Source organism: Cebus imitator, unplaced genomic scaffold (genome assembly GCF_001604975.1).
Source record: "Cebus imitator isolate Cc_AM_T3 unplaced genomic scaffold, Cebus_imitator-1.0 Scaffold845, whole genome shotgun sequence".
NCBI classification, from domain to species: domain Eukaryota; kingdom Metazoa; phylum Chordata; class Mammalia; order Primates; family Cebidae; genus Cebus; species Cebus imitator.
This window is the reverse complement of record NW_016108160.1, coordinates 48,130-63,336: the sequence shown is the minus strand read 5'-3', so window position 1 is coordinate 63,336 and position 15,207 is coordinate 48,130. Positions and strand designations below refer to the sequence as shown.

At 35.6% G+C, this 15,207-nt stretch overlaps 1 long non-coding RNA gene across 1 annotated transcript; it reads right to left on the bottom strand.

Annotated features, from left to right (window-relative positions):
* Positions 1-1,294: 1,294 nt before the first annotated feature.
* Positions 1,295-10,181, bottom strand: LOC108297794. Its single transcript, XR_001822333.2, has 3 exons — positions 9,065-10,181; positions 8,733-8,792; positions 1,295-7,500 (listed from the first exon to the last, which is right to left on the bottom strand). It is a non-coding gene; the product is annotated as an uncharacterized LOC108297794 (long non-coding RNA).
* Positions 10,182-15,207: the final 5,026 nt, after the last annotated feature.

Here is a 15,207-nt window from a genome sequence, read left to right as displayed (position 1 = left end):
TGGATGACAGCATGTCTGTTTACAGCATGGCTTACTATTTTGTTTCACTGTTGAGGCCTACTGTTCAGAATAAAAAAGATTCCTTTTAAAATACTACTGCTCATTGATGATGCACTTAGTTACCCAAGCTCTGATGGAGATGTACAAGAAAATTAATGTTTTCATGACTGCTAACACAATATCGATCAGGCAACCTATCGATCAACAAGTAATTCAACTTTCAAGTTTTTTTAAGAAATCTATTTTGTAAGGCTATAGCTGCCATACATAGTGATTCCTGTGATTGATCTCTGGGCAAAGTAAATTGAAAATGTACTGGAAAGGATTCAGTGTTCTAGGTGCCATTAAAAACATTTGTGATTCATAGAATGTCAAAATATCAACATTAAAAGGAGTTTGGAAGAAGTTGATTCCAACCCTCATGGATGACTTTGAGAGGTTCAACACTTCAGTGGAGGAAGTAACTGCAGGTGTGGTAAAAACAGCAAGAGGATTAGAAGTGGAGCCTGAAGATGTGGCTGAATTGCTGCGATGTCATGATAAGACTTGAATGGATGCTTATTTTATAGATTAGCAAAAAAGTGGTTTCCTGAGATGGAATCTACTCCTGGTGAAAATGCTATGAATACTGTTGAAATGACAACAAATGATTTAGAGTATTACACAAACGTAGTTGATAAAGTGGTAGCTAGGTATGAGGGGACTGACTCCAATTTTGAAAGTTCTGTGGGTAAAATGCTATCAATCAGTATTGCATGCTGCAGAGCAACCATTTGTGAAAAGAAGAATCAAGCAATATGGCAAACTTCACTGCCTTGGTTTAGGAAATTGCAAAAGCCACCCTAACTTTTAGCAATGACCTGCCCCATCAGTCAGCAGCCATCAACACTGAGACAAGACCTCCCCCAACAAAAATATTATGACTTGTGGAAGGCTCAGATGATCACTAGTATTTTTTAGCTATACAGCATTTTTAAATTAAGGTATGTACTTTTTTTTGGACATAATGTTATTGCATACTTAACAAACTACATTGTAGTGTAAATACAACTTTTATATGCACTGGGAAACCCCAAAATTTGTGTGGCTTATTGTGGCTGTCTGCAACTGAATTCACAATTCCCTGAGGCATGACTTTATAACATAAATTACTTATAGGATTGAACATAACACTAGTAAATGTGGAAAAAGGCCAGATATAAAATACAATTTTTAAAAGAAGCCTCAATTAATTGCCTTATAATGATGGATATAAAGGAAAGGGAAGAAAGGAAGATGCATCAAAAACACATAATTCAATTCGTTAACATAGATTTACACTTTATTTTAATTTTGCATCCTGAGATAATAAAATTTTATCTGACAAGTGAACAATGACAGAAGCAGCAGTGAAAATTTCAGAGAGGCAAGTATCCTTCATTTTGGCACAGCTGTATATAGATTGAGTTTTTCCAGGAAAGTCATTCCTGGACTCAAGGGAGAAAAAATGAATTCATTCCACAGGCTATGTAACAATACAAGACGCATTAAAGTTCTCAGTTTGGATGGACATATCCACTATTACTCTTTTCTGGTAAAGCTGTCCCAACAGGAATCCTCTGACAAAAAGTCAAAATCCTAGGCTTCTCCAGCAGATATTTTTATCAATGCCCGCTTTCTAGTTATCTGGATATCCTGTTCTTGCAGCCAGATTCATATTTGTATGTGGTTAGTCCAAGGAGGGCAAATTCGCTTGTAGATTATATACTTTCAAACACTTGTTACTTGTTTCAAAGTCCAGTCATTAAAACAACTTTATACTCTTTGTGTAGTAGAAAGAATGGAAAATTAAAAAAAAAAGCCAAGATAAAAACAAAGAAATAAAAGGAACATTTGAGAAATTATTGCCTTGATTCATCATGTTAAATTTATGTATAGAACTACTTTAAGAGTTAGGAATTGATATTTAGTCCAATGCTAGAATATGACATTATAACACTTTCCACATTTGTAATCCTATATGTATGTGCATGTATGAGTAACATGTACACACCTAAATAAATTAGGCCAGTTATATTCTGAAACAGAAGAAAAAAACCAAAGGCAAATTCTAAGCTGAAGCTATATAGCCTAATATAGCCAAAACACACATACACACATTTCATTATTTAGAGACTAGGTAAATAATCTGTGGAGAGGGTCAAATAATCTTAGTTCCTTTATAAAAGTGGTTCCCAACATTTTCAGCCTAAGTATCCCTTCATTATTCCTTTCCCATGTTTTCAAGTATTTAATAAGTTGAATATAATAGGCTTTCTTATTTAATTATTAATCAAAATCATACTGTCATTCACAGCTTTTTATCAGTTGTTAATAAGCAAGCAGTAATAACATAGAATTAAGAGAACACAGGCAAAATGCATGGAAATTCAATGTCTCAATTGGCTTGTAAATCAGGAATATTATGGGTAAATGTAAGGTTTCTAATATACTTTTTGAAAAATTAAAAAAAGTTCAAGGATAACCCCCACTGCTGTCTTCATCCGTTGAAGTTGGGAACCACTGGTTACATCCACCTGCTTTTCCTTCCTAAATCCAGTATTGCATAATACAATTACTCATGTTTAACACATAGGGGATTAATAACAAAATTTACTATTAAAACAACAGATCAACTGCAACAGTCATTCTGTAGGACCTGACTGAGAAAGAAAACATAGCATGGATTTAAAGAAATCTATTTAGAAATTATATAATTATGATATCCAGTATATCTTTCAGTCAACTTCAAAGCACACTAATCTATGAAAATATCCTCAATTCCCCTGTGAGGTAGGTCCAGATTATTGTCCCCACTTCAACAATGAGGACATGAGGTACAGAAGAATTATGCAGCAGAGCCAAGAATTAAACCAGAAGTGACTTGGGTTTGAATCGCATACCAGTTTCCTTTACATCTAATTTTATCAATATGTTCCAACAGATCTGTTTGAGGGTATGGAATTTGATAAGACAGTAAAGTAGACATTGGATAGAATATGAAATCTTTACATAAATGTCAAAGTGGGTCCTCCATATTTCCATTGTTGTTACAGCTATAATTCTTGCCTGAATACCAACTGCAGAGACAGATTCCACACAGGCAAAGCACACAGACCTCAGTGCTCAGTTCCTAGGAAAACTACATTTACTCTTAGCATCACCAAGGAACTAAGGCATCAGGTTCTGGGAGTCTGTGTGATAATTAACAACACGTCAGCTAGCAGCCAGTTGGCAATCAAACTTTTACTGCATGCAAGGCACTGTGAGAGTTTTCACCAAGGACAGTAGATCTGAGAATAATCATTCTGAGATTCTAGAGTAAAAATTTCTAGAATTTCTAGAATCACAGAATGTTAAGTGATCTCTAATTTTCTGTCCAGCTCTAAGTTCCACCGAATAATTTTACAGGAAAAGAGATAACATGCCATTAAGATGACCTGCCTGGGGCCCACAATATTAGATCATTTCCTCATATAGTATGAATGTGACAAAGTTCACAGAAAATGGAACATACACACAGGCTGCCATCAAAACAAAAAGGCTGGCTCAGAATCAGGTAAGAAAAATGTGGGGAAAGATAAGATCATTCATTTATATATATATATAGATAGGTATCACTTGTTTAAGTCTACAGACTACATGAACAGGTATTAATAAAACCTATTCATTTTTGTGAAAAATTTCCCAACTGTTTTCTATTTATAGGAACCCAAATAATTTGATGGTTGTTGCAAAATATTTTTAAAGCATACTTTTATAGGCATAAGAGGATCTAATTTCAATAAATTTGAGCACTTATAATCAAATTAGCAAAAAGTATTTCCACTATGTGAAACTGATCCAGTTAATCAGGTGAATATAATTTCTATATCCTCCTAGGTCAATAGAGTACATTTTAATAAAATATTGTTTGGAAGCTTTATGTTCAAGTAGTGAGGTTTTTTTTTTTTTTGGCAGCTTATTTGTAAACGAAATAAAAATGCTAATGATCTTTTAAAGCTTTCATACATTTGTTCAAAGGCTTACACATTTTTAAACTTTGTTCAAATTTCATTAAAAATGGTAGAGTGATAAAACAGTTTGATTAATTGCTCAGATATTAGTGTTTACAGGCCATGAAAATATGACTAGTATGTACATTAAATACTTAAGTGGGTTTTGGTAGGGCTTTAATCAAAGACAACTGTTCTTCCAGAACTACTTTAAATTACATGTTTACTAGCATTAGAATTATACTATTTTTAAGTGACTGATAGTCTTGTTCTGTTATATCTTGTCACTAATATTTAATGACTGGGGAAACAGAAGGAAAGAGGCTTTGCATAATAAATAAAAGATAATACACTAATAAAATATTCTTAGACCTAGTTGAAAAGGATGATTTCTAATGATCTAATGATCTGCCAATTCATTTATTATGTTTTCTTAAGCGTAATGTGTTATCTTTGTTCTAAAAAGACAAGGCACTTCTCCATCTTCTTCTAAAGTTTTACTACAGTGGTCTCTTTCCTAAATATAAGTGTTTGGAAGGAACAAAGAGTGGAGATATATATGGGATGGAGTTAATAAATCTGTAAATGACGCTTGCCCATATTAGTTATTAGGGATAAACATGTTATTGGCCTGTGGGACAAGCTTAAAAATAGCCAGTTCAACAAATTTATTAAGCCAGAATCTTGGGCCAAATGAGAGACATTGAAACATTGTTAATTTTAAAACACAATTTTAGTTTGTAACCTCAATGCCTTGTGAGATTTATATACTTTGGCAAATACATGTTATTTTTCTCTGGAAACTATCACAAGTTTCATAAAGGAATATTATGAAACAAAGAAATACAAACTTAATTTCTTCAGCCTAAAAACAACTTTCACAAAAGTATGTTACTAATGGAAAATTACAACTATGTTCTATCCTAAGCATAACAGAAAAAAGACTCCATGGGGGAGGAATTAATCACCACAGTATGCTGTGTCATTTTAGCATTCACTGCAACCAATTTTACTGAAAACAAAGCAACCCCCTCAAAACATTGCAAAATATCCAATTGCTAATCAGCCCCCTGCAAAGAAAAACAGTTTGAAAAAGTAGCTATACTTTTTCAAAAAAGAGAAAAAAAATTGGTATTTTTTGGGTAGTTGAAGAAACTAAGATGAGTCAATCAGCATAATGAACAATAAAATAATAAACTTGGGTGACTAGAATAAGCTTTAAAATTAAGTTCATGCATACTGACAAATGGTTTTTGTGACAAATGCTACTGCAACTAAATTATACTGTGGCATTTCCAGATACACCTTATTCCCATTTTCAATAATTGTCTCATGGAAACAATTCACCACTTCCTGCTGTCCTTTGTGCAAAACCAAGTGTGATTTATATGTGGCAGAAAAAGTTACTATGACTATTGTGTGCTCAAATTCTAAGGTTACAGAAAAAAGTAAGATTTTTAAGGATTAACAAAAGGAATTATTCTATCAGTGATAATGAGACATTTTGTATTATGCTGAAAATCAATTTTGTTATTAAAATATCAGTTTGAAGCATAAATTTGATGACATTAGCTGGAACATAAACCTCAGATACAATTTTCCCTGACCTTAGCTATAAAACAAGACATTTGGTATACATTTTCAGAGGCTTCTACCTTGTCTATAAAAATACATCTTCAATTTTGCAGCAGGCAAACACATGACATTTGCAGGCATACACATTATTATTAAAGGTTAGAGATTTGGGGTGGCTGAGTGGCATGGAGGTAAAAGGGCTCTACAGAGGAAGGTGGAAAAGTGTTTGTGCAAACAATTATAACCACATATCAAATAGTGTCTTCTTTTTCTCTCTTTTTTAAAACTGATCAAAGATAAATTTTAAGAGTGGCTTAAAAAGGCTCGACCTTGCATAAAGAAATAATTTTCAGTTCACTGAGATGAATCTTGCCTAAAAGGTTTACTAAAAACAGTAAGATGACAAAATATTATTCAGCCCTAGACATTTCTCTTTTTAGCACTATGAATTACAAATAATGCCTACAAACAGGCATACATTTTCAGTTGAATTAATGTGATATAAAGCTTTCATTATACTGAATTTTCAAATTCTAGTGTATGGTGCTAGCAATCATTTTACTTGTGAAGAAAAATAGAGAAATATATACCAAATAAATGTTACATATGTGCTGAATTTATAAACTAAAATACTTTCGTCTAAACACTTGTCTTTCTTCCTTGATATCTAAATGTTTTAAAAAAGATCTTCAAAAACAGAATTGAGAATATTTTTTTCAATTATTAATCAGCTGCTATATACTCTGCAGCTACAGCTTCTCAATTAATTCTCTCTCTTTCTCAAACTACAATATCAGAACTCCAGAAGGGGGTTAGTGGCTTTCAAGGCGGTCTAGATACCTTCTGAAGACATCTGAAATCTCAAAATACTCCTTAAAGGTCATAATTGTGTGTATTTTCAAAGTAGGAAAGAACTACAAAAAGGGAAATAATGAAGGATAGTGAGATTGTGAAATGTGTCAGATGTCAAACAGTATTTTTGTGGGAAGGAGTAGAGAACAAAATGGAAATTATTAAATGAAATGGAAAAAATAAAGGTCATGGTTTCAGGTGCAATACATAATATCTGAGATAATGATTTCAATTTTAATCCACTTATTACAAAGGGCAAACTTGCCCTACACCTGAAGTCATTATGGCCTTGCCATAAAACAGCATGTCAGAAGTCTCTAGATTCAAAGGGATGCTTGCGAACTTCATTCATATTAAAATCTACGAAAAATTGTTGGCAATACAGTAAGAGTAATATTGCATTCTGTAAACCATGGCATACCACATTTTACATTATGCAAAGAGGCGATATTTACAAGTCTTTAGGAGTTTGAATATTTTATCCACTAACAGAAGTGATAAAGCAAAGTGCAGGACAAAACCAGTGCCATTAATTGCATGTCCTTTTAAAGCATTTTCTTTAAAAGCAGAGTAAAACCATTTCTAGGAGCTATCAAAAGCTTATTTAAGTTTGTCCAGTAAGGGATTACAGAGCATCAAGTAGCCTAGAAAAATGATGCGAGTTTAGATCAATGAGTATGAAAATTATAAGGCAGCATGCTCAGAACAAGTTTTTGTTTTTAAATACCAGCACTGATGGTTTATCTTTAATGGCAACTATCTACATATGTATATGGACACACACGTGTGTGTACTTATTTAAAATTGAGAGTGCAAAACACAAGCCTCATTTAACAACAAAAAAGATGTGCAAATTTTCTTCATAAACCAACATAAAAGAGCTAGAAGAATATTCTACCATTATAAAGAATAAGTTGAACACAGCAAAGGAGACCATCTTCATTCCAAATCTACAAGGCACTAAGGGTAGGAAATGACAGGTAACACAGAAGTGACTGGATAAAACTCCTCAGTCAGGTCGAAATATGGGATATTTTGGTAAGAATTCTATTAGTATTACCTGTAAAATAAAAACAAGAATATATTGACAAAATATTTTTCATTTTATATAACTTATAAATAATGCAGAAAGTCTATAATCATTTTACATAGGACAATATTTCAATCCTTTGTCATATAAAGTGAAATACATGAAAAAAATATGTAAAGAACTTAAATCACAAGTTATTAGATTGGCAATTTAAAAATTAAGCTGGCAAACAAAACTACTTATTGTAGCTAACAGATTTTACTATCTGATTTACAATAACTATTTGTCTAGGTTCAGAGGAGCAAACCCTATTACTTTATGTTCTTCCTTCACACCCTAATCTTTTTGTTAGCAAAGTAGAAGAGATTAAAAAAATGCTATACAGATTAAAAAACACCTTTATATTAGACATATATTTTTCAATTAAAGTAACTGATATTAATTGGAGATTATTACCTTTCATAAGTTGTGAAAAATAATAATGTATCCAAATGGATTGAGTAAAACATTTTAATTACAAAAAGGTTTAGAAATATAATTTTCAAAAACTTCGATATTTTCGAATGCTTTATCTATAATGAATTTTAGACTTGTGGTCATTTGCACATTTTCCCCAAAATTATTCAAAGTGGAGAGAGATACCATAATAATCCTTACTTACAAAACACACATGGAATGTTTGTTGTTAAATATATACTACATGTTGAAAGCTTGGATAAATTTAATATTCTTTTCAATGTTGATGCTAAATTGATCATATGGGCTGTATGTAAATTTATGTCTTATGACTAAGATTGCATAGCTTTCAGTTAAAATACAATTAGAACTTATGTTTCTTCACTAAAAGTTAAATTTCAGCCAGGAAAAAAAAAGCCAGTAACAGCAATCCAGAATTCAGACATTAATTCCTATTTTATGCAAGTTTTGACAAGATTACATTTAGAAATATTTTGTTCAACAGCAGCTTTCCCCATCACCACATGCTACGGCTTATGCCTATGTTAAAAGAGGATTAAGGTTGTACAATGTTTTCATTTCAGCATACTAACTGAAACTTTTCTAAGATTCAAATGATGGTTAGCTTTCAAGATATTTTAGGTTGGCTACAAATCTAAAGAAGATAGGAGAAAACCTCTATATTTCAATGGACAAAAGTTCTGGCTGAGGAGAAAAAAAGAAGGAATAGTTGACAAATGATAAACATAGGGAAATGATACATTTAGAATGAATCAAAAAATAATTAAAAACAACCTCATACTTACATACTCCATCATATTGCTAGATTCACATTTCCTCTTAGTCAACTTCCAGTGCAAAGCAAGCTAAGAAAGTATAGTCTTGTTAAGAATTTTTATATTAACTTAAACTAATTACAACCTATACATTTGAATAAATCACTGAAAACAATCCAGGAAAAGTACAGGATACAAAACAGAGCACTTAAAAATACCTTGTAAAGAATATATATTAAAAATTGAGTATTAGTTCCCTAATCCATTCCTTTGTGGCCTAAAAAAATCCCATTTTGTATTTTTTTTTCAATTTAATACTGTAAATATATGAATGGGGCACTTATTTACTTAAAATTTCTTACCTTGTGATATAATCTGTTATTTTCCCATTCTATTAACTTCTGAATTGATCTTCTGGTCTAAGAAAAATGATCAAAACTTTGTTACAAGATGACCTGAAGGGCTTTGTAAACTATGTGCATCTATATTTTTCTGCCTACTTGTAATGCCTCATTATGTTCTCCTTGTTTTTCTATTAGAAATCAGAAATAAGCAATATAAGTGGCAGAAAATGCTAAAAGAGTAGGATTTTGAGTGATTATTATAATAAGATTTTCTACCTATCAATCAATCAATCAGATTTTTATATGCGCTTTCCAAAATGAAATATGTATGAATTGCTTTATGTTGTGAGGCCATCCACTGGACTATTGTGAAAACCTAACCAATATACTAACTTGAGATGGTAGTCCATTTATGAATTTAATCTAGATTTTCACATAACTTTCATAGAATTACTTTAAATAATCATTGAATGCCAAGCTAATCTAATTTCTCAGGAAAAGTTTTTCTACCATACCTCCTGGCACAATACCTGTCATATAGCATTCAGCCAAGATCTATAGGCTGAATAAAGCAAGCCAACATATATCAGAATTTCTACTGAAAATAGCATGTTAAAAACAGCCAGTGGAAAACATAGAAAATTATAAATCAGAGAAGCAGTAATGTAACAAAGCAGGGGACAGAGACTGAGTTTCTTCATTTGGAATCTGTATATTTTGTAGGAAGTAAAAAACATTTAAAAAGGTTTTCAAAACATTAAAAGATGACACCTGCTTAGCCTGTCATGGACATTGCCAACACCAGTATGTCCTACCTAAGGACTAATGGACCCACCCACTGGTCTACTGCAGACACTGCCAGCACCTGCATGTTCCTCCCAGGGGCCCAGGGAATACCTGGCCTAGGGGCCTGAGGAGCAAACATTTTGGCATACTGGGACCTGTATGCCCTGAGTGAGGGCTGGCCTACCCAGGGTCTGCTGCCACCACTGTTGACACCTTCATGGCCCAACCATGATCCAAAGATTGACATACTCAGGGCAAGTGAATGCCAGTGCCCATATGCACTATCTAGGGGCTTGAGGACCAGTCTACCTGGCATTGCTGTCCCAAAGACTTATCACAGCCTCCACCAATCAGCTGTAACCTGAGCCACTAAGAAACTCAAAGACACTGCTGAAATTGATTACAGCTGAAGTAATCAAAGGAGACTACACTGTGGTGCCCATGCAGAACCAAAGCCAAAGCACCCTACACAACCAATATTATAGACACACCTACAGGAGAAACTCTTTCCCCATGGGAGCTACTCCATAAAAATGAATGAAGTGGAAATTATAGCAGATGTGGAAATTAATGTAAGGTCAAAAGAAACAAGAAAGCACAATACCTCCAAATGACACAATACTTTTCCAGTAACAGACTCCAAAGAAAATGAAGTTTATGAAGTGCCTGAAAAGGCATTAAAAAAATGATGTTAGGGAAATTGAGATACAAGAAAACAAATAAACAAGATTTAAAACTCAGGAGAACAATTAATGACCTACATGAGAAATCCAACAAAGACATTAAAAAAGAACAATGCAAATTCTAGAACTAAGAATTAAATGAATGAAATTAAAAATACAACAGAGAGCTTCAACAATAGACTGGACAAGCAAAAGACAATTTCTGAACTTGAAGACAAATCTTTTGAAATAACCTATGCAGGAAAAAAAAAAGATAAAAGGAAAAAGAATAAAGAAAGCCTTTGTGACACCATCAAGCAAACAAATTTTTGACTTGTGGAAGTTCTAGAAGACAAGAGATGGATAAAAAACATATTCAATGAAATAACAACTGAAAAATTCCCAAGTCTTGGAAGAGATCTAGACATCCAAATACAGAAAGCTCAAAGACTTCAAAAGAGATTCAACTGAAAAGGTTGAATTAAAAGCACATTATAGTCAAACTGCCAAAGTCAGAATCAGAATTCTGTCAACAGCAAGAGAAATGCAGCAAGTCACATATTATGGAATTCACATCAACTAACAGGAGATTTCTCAGCAGAAACCTTCCAGGCCAGGAGAGACTGGATAGATCATCTGAACAGAAAATCAAAAAAGAAATATCAGACATAAACTGCACTACAGAAAAAATAGACCAAATAGACATTTACAGAACATTTCATCCAACAATTGCAGAATACACATTCTTCTCATCAGCACATGGAACATTTTCCATGACAAAAAACATGTTAAGGAAAAATTGTCTGAAATGTAAAGAAATCAAAATCATATCAAGTATCTTCTTAGACAAACATAGAATAAAACGAGAAATCAATAAAAAGAGAAAATTTGGAAACTGTACCAATACATGGAAATTAAAAAATGTATTCCTGAAAGACCACTAGGTCAATAAAGAAATTAAGGAGAAAATAAAGTTTCCAAAAACAAAAAGGAAAAACAATAAACAAAAACCTGTAAGATACAGCAAAAGCAGTACTAAGACGGAAGTTTATATAGCAATAAATGCCTATATCAAAACAGTAGATTTGAAAAAAAGAATACAATGATGCACCGCAAGGAACTAGAAAAGCAAGAACCAACCAAACCTAAAATTAGCAGAAGGGAAAAATAATATAGATGAGAGCAGAAATAAAATAGAGATTAAACAATATGAAAGAATAATGAAAGAAAAAGTTGGTTCTTAAAAAGACAAAGTAGACAAACCATTAGCTAGACTAAGAGAAAAAGATAGAAAAGCCAAATAAAGGGGGAGGGGCCAAGATGGCCAATTAGAAGCAGCTGTGGTCCACTACTCTCAAGGAAAGGAATGCAAGGGACGAGTAAATATAGCACTTTCAACTGAAATATCTAGGTTCTCATATTGAGACTTATTAGGGAAATTACTGGACACACAGAGAACAAAAGCAGGGTGGGGCAATGGCCCACCTGGGAATGACATGGAGCTAAGGGAAACCCTACCCCCAGCCAAAGGAAGCAGTGAGTGACTGTGTGACCCTGGGAAACCATGCTTCTCTCACGGATCTTTGCAACCCATGGGTCAGGAGATCCCCTTGTGAGCCCATGCCACCAGAGCCTTGGGTCTGACACAGAGCTATATGGAGTCTTGTGGAGCGGCTGCTCTAGCAGGCACAGAGACCCAAGGAGCTTTGGTACTCTGGCCCTGAGATCCCCAATGAATGTGTCTGCAACTCAGGCAAGAGAGGAGGTCTGGATATACCCCTAAGAAGTGGGTAGAATCCAGGGAGCCGAGCAGCATGTTCTGCAGGCCCCATTTCTACCTCACCTCACAAGATAAGAACCACTGGTTTGGAATCCTAGCCAGGCTCGGGCAACAGATTGGAGCCTGCCTGAGAACTGAGCCCCAGAAAGAGGGGCAGTTACCATCTCCACTATCTGGTCAACTCAGCTATTCTAGCCTGTGGGCTTTGGAGAGCTCAAATGGTCTGGAAGAGAAAGGCACCCACGCTCCAGCAGCACAGAAGAGTGGCTTGGACAAATTGTCCCAGACTGTTTCTTTATGTGGGACCCAATCTATTCTTCCACACTGGGAAGGAACTCCCAGCCAGATCCTCCAGCCATGCCCGCAGGCACTATTAGAGATAGAGCTCTCATCTCTCCCTGAGACATAGTGCCAGAGGGAGGGAAGGGCCACCACCTGGGTTAGTTAGACAACTCAGTAGTTCCACCCTGTGGGCTTAAGAGAGTCCAACAATCCAGATGAGGAAGGGTCCCCTGAGTAGTGCAACACAACGGCTTTGCCAGATTTTAGCCAGATTGCTTCTTTAAGCAGGGCACTAATCTATTCCTCCTCACTGGACAAAATCTCCCAGCAGGACCCTTCAGCCATGCCTGCTGGCACATATTAGGGAAAGAGCTCTAATTTCTCCCTGGGATGGAGTGCCCAGGAAAGGGGAGGGCCACCACCTGGGTTGGTTAGTCACTCAGTTGTTCCAGCCTGGAGATTTGGAGAGTCTAAGTGCACAAGGGCAAACGTGGTTCCCCACTATGACACAGCTGTTCTGTTGAGGCATGATCAAGCTACTTTTTTAAGTGGGACCCTGATCCACTCCTCATGAGGTGGGTCCTCCCAGCTGGAACCTCTGGCCACCCCTCCCCACTTCCTCTCCCTGGGATGGAATGCCTGAGGGGCAAGGCAGGGTGCCACCTTGGCTGTTTGGGCTTATCAGCTGGTCCATCCTGTGGCCATTGAAAAGCCAAACTGATCAGGGGTTGAAGGGATCACCAACATAGCACAGCTGCTCTACCAAAATGCAGTCAGAATGCGTTTTTAAGTGGGTGCCTGATCTTGTTCCTCCTGACTGGAAAAGATGATGAAACAGGTCTCCAGTAACCTCCTATAGGCATGTTTGAGCTGGCAAAAGGTCAGTACTCCTCTGGAATGGAGCTTCCAGTGGAATAGGGTGACTGCCATCTTTGCTGTTTTGCAGTCTTCACTAGAGATACCTCCAGGTATGAGAAAAACTGAGGCTAGAGTGGACCCTCAGCAAACTGCAGCAGCCTTGTGGAACAGTGGTCAGACTGTCAGAGGAAAAACAAAGGGAAAACAACAACAACAACAGAACACAAAAACTCCATCCAAAGGTCAACAACCTCAAAGATATAAGGTAGATAAGCCCAAAAAGACGAGAAAGAACACAAAATCGCAAAAATTTTAAAAATCCAGAGTGCCCCTGTTCCTCCAAATGACCACAACACCTCTCCAGCAAGGGCTCAGAACTTGGCTGAGGCTGAGATAGCTGAAATGACAGAAGTAAGCTTCAGAACGTAGGCAATAATAAACTTCACTGAACTAAAGGAGCATGTTGTAACCCAATGAAAAGAAGCTAAGAATCTTGATAAAGCAATACAAGAGCTGACAGCCAAAATAGGCAGTTTAGAGAGGAAAATAACTGACCTGTTAGACCTGAAAAACACACTACAAGAACTTCACAATACAATCAAAAGTATTAATGGCAATATAGACTAAGCAAAGGAAAGAATGTCAGGGCTGGAAGACTATCTTTCTGAAATAAGTCAGGCAGACAACAAAAAAAGAATGAAAAGGAATGAACAAAACCTCTGAGAAATATGGGATTATGTAAACAGACTGAATCTATGGCTGACTGAGGTACCTGAAAGAGACTGGGAGAATGAAACCAAGTTGGAAAACATACTTGAGGATATCATCCAAGAGAACTTCCCCAACCTAGCTGGACAAGCCAACATTCAAATTCAGGAAACGCAGAGAATTCCAGTAAGACACTCCATGAGATCATCCCCAATGAATGATCATCAGGTTCTCCAAGGTCAAAATGAAAGAAAAAAATTTTAAGAGAAAGGCCAGGTCACATACAAGGGGAAGCCCATCAGACTAAGAGTAGTCCTCTCAGTGAAAAACCCTATAAGCTGGAAGAAATCGGGAGCCAATATTCAACATTCTTAAAGAAAAGAATTTCCAACCCCAAAATTCATGTCCGGCCAAACTAAGCATCATATGCAAAAGAGAAATAAAATCATTTTCAGACAAGCAGATGCTGAGAGAATTTGTTACCACCAGACCTTCACTGCAAGAACTCCTGGAGGAAGCACTAAATGTGGAAAGGAAAAACTGTTATTAGCCACTACAAAAACACATTTAAGTGCACAGACCAGTGACATAATGAAGCAATCACATAAACAAGTTTGCAAAATAACCAGCTAGTATCATGATAAAAAGATCAAATCCACACATAACAACACTAACCTTAAATGTAAATGGGCAAATGTCCCAATTTAAAGACATAAAATGACAAGCTGGATAAAGAACCAAGACATATTGGTATGCTGTCTTCAAAATACCCATCTTATATGCAAAGACAAAAACAGGCTCAAGATAAATGGATGGAGGAAAATTTACCAAGCAAATAAAAAGCAGCCAAATCAGGGTTTGGAATCCTAGTTTCTGAAAAATGAAGACTTTAAACCAAAAAACATAAAAAAAAGACAAAGGAGGCCCGGTATGGTGGCTCACACCTGTAATCCCAGCACTTTGGGAGGTCAGGAGTTTGACCAGCCTGACCAACATGGAGAAACCCCATCTCTACTAAAAATACAAAAATTAGCTGGGTGTGGTGGCACATGCCTGTAATCCCAGCTACTTGGGAGGTTGAGGCA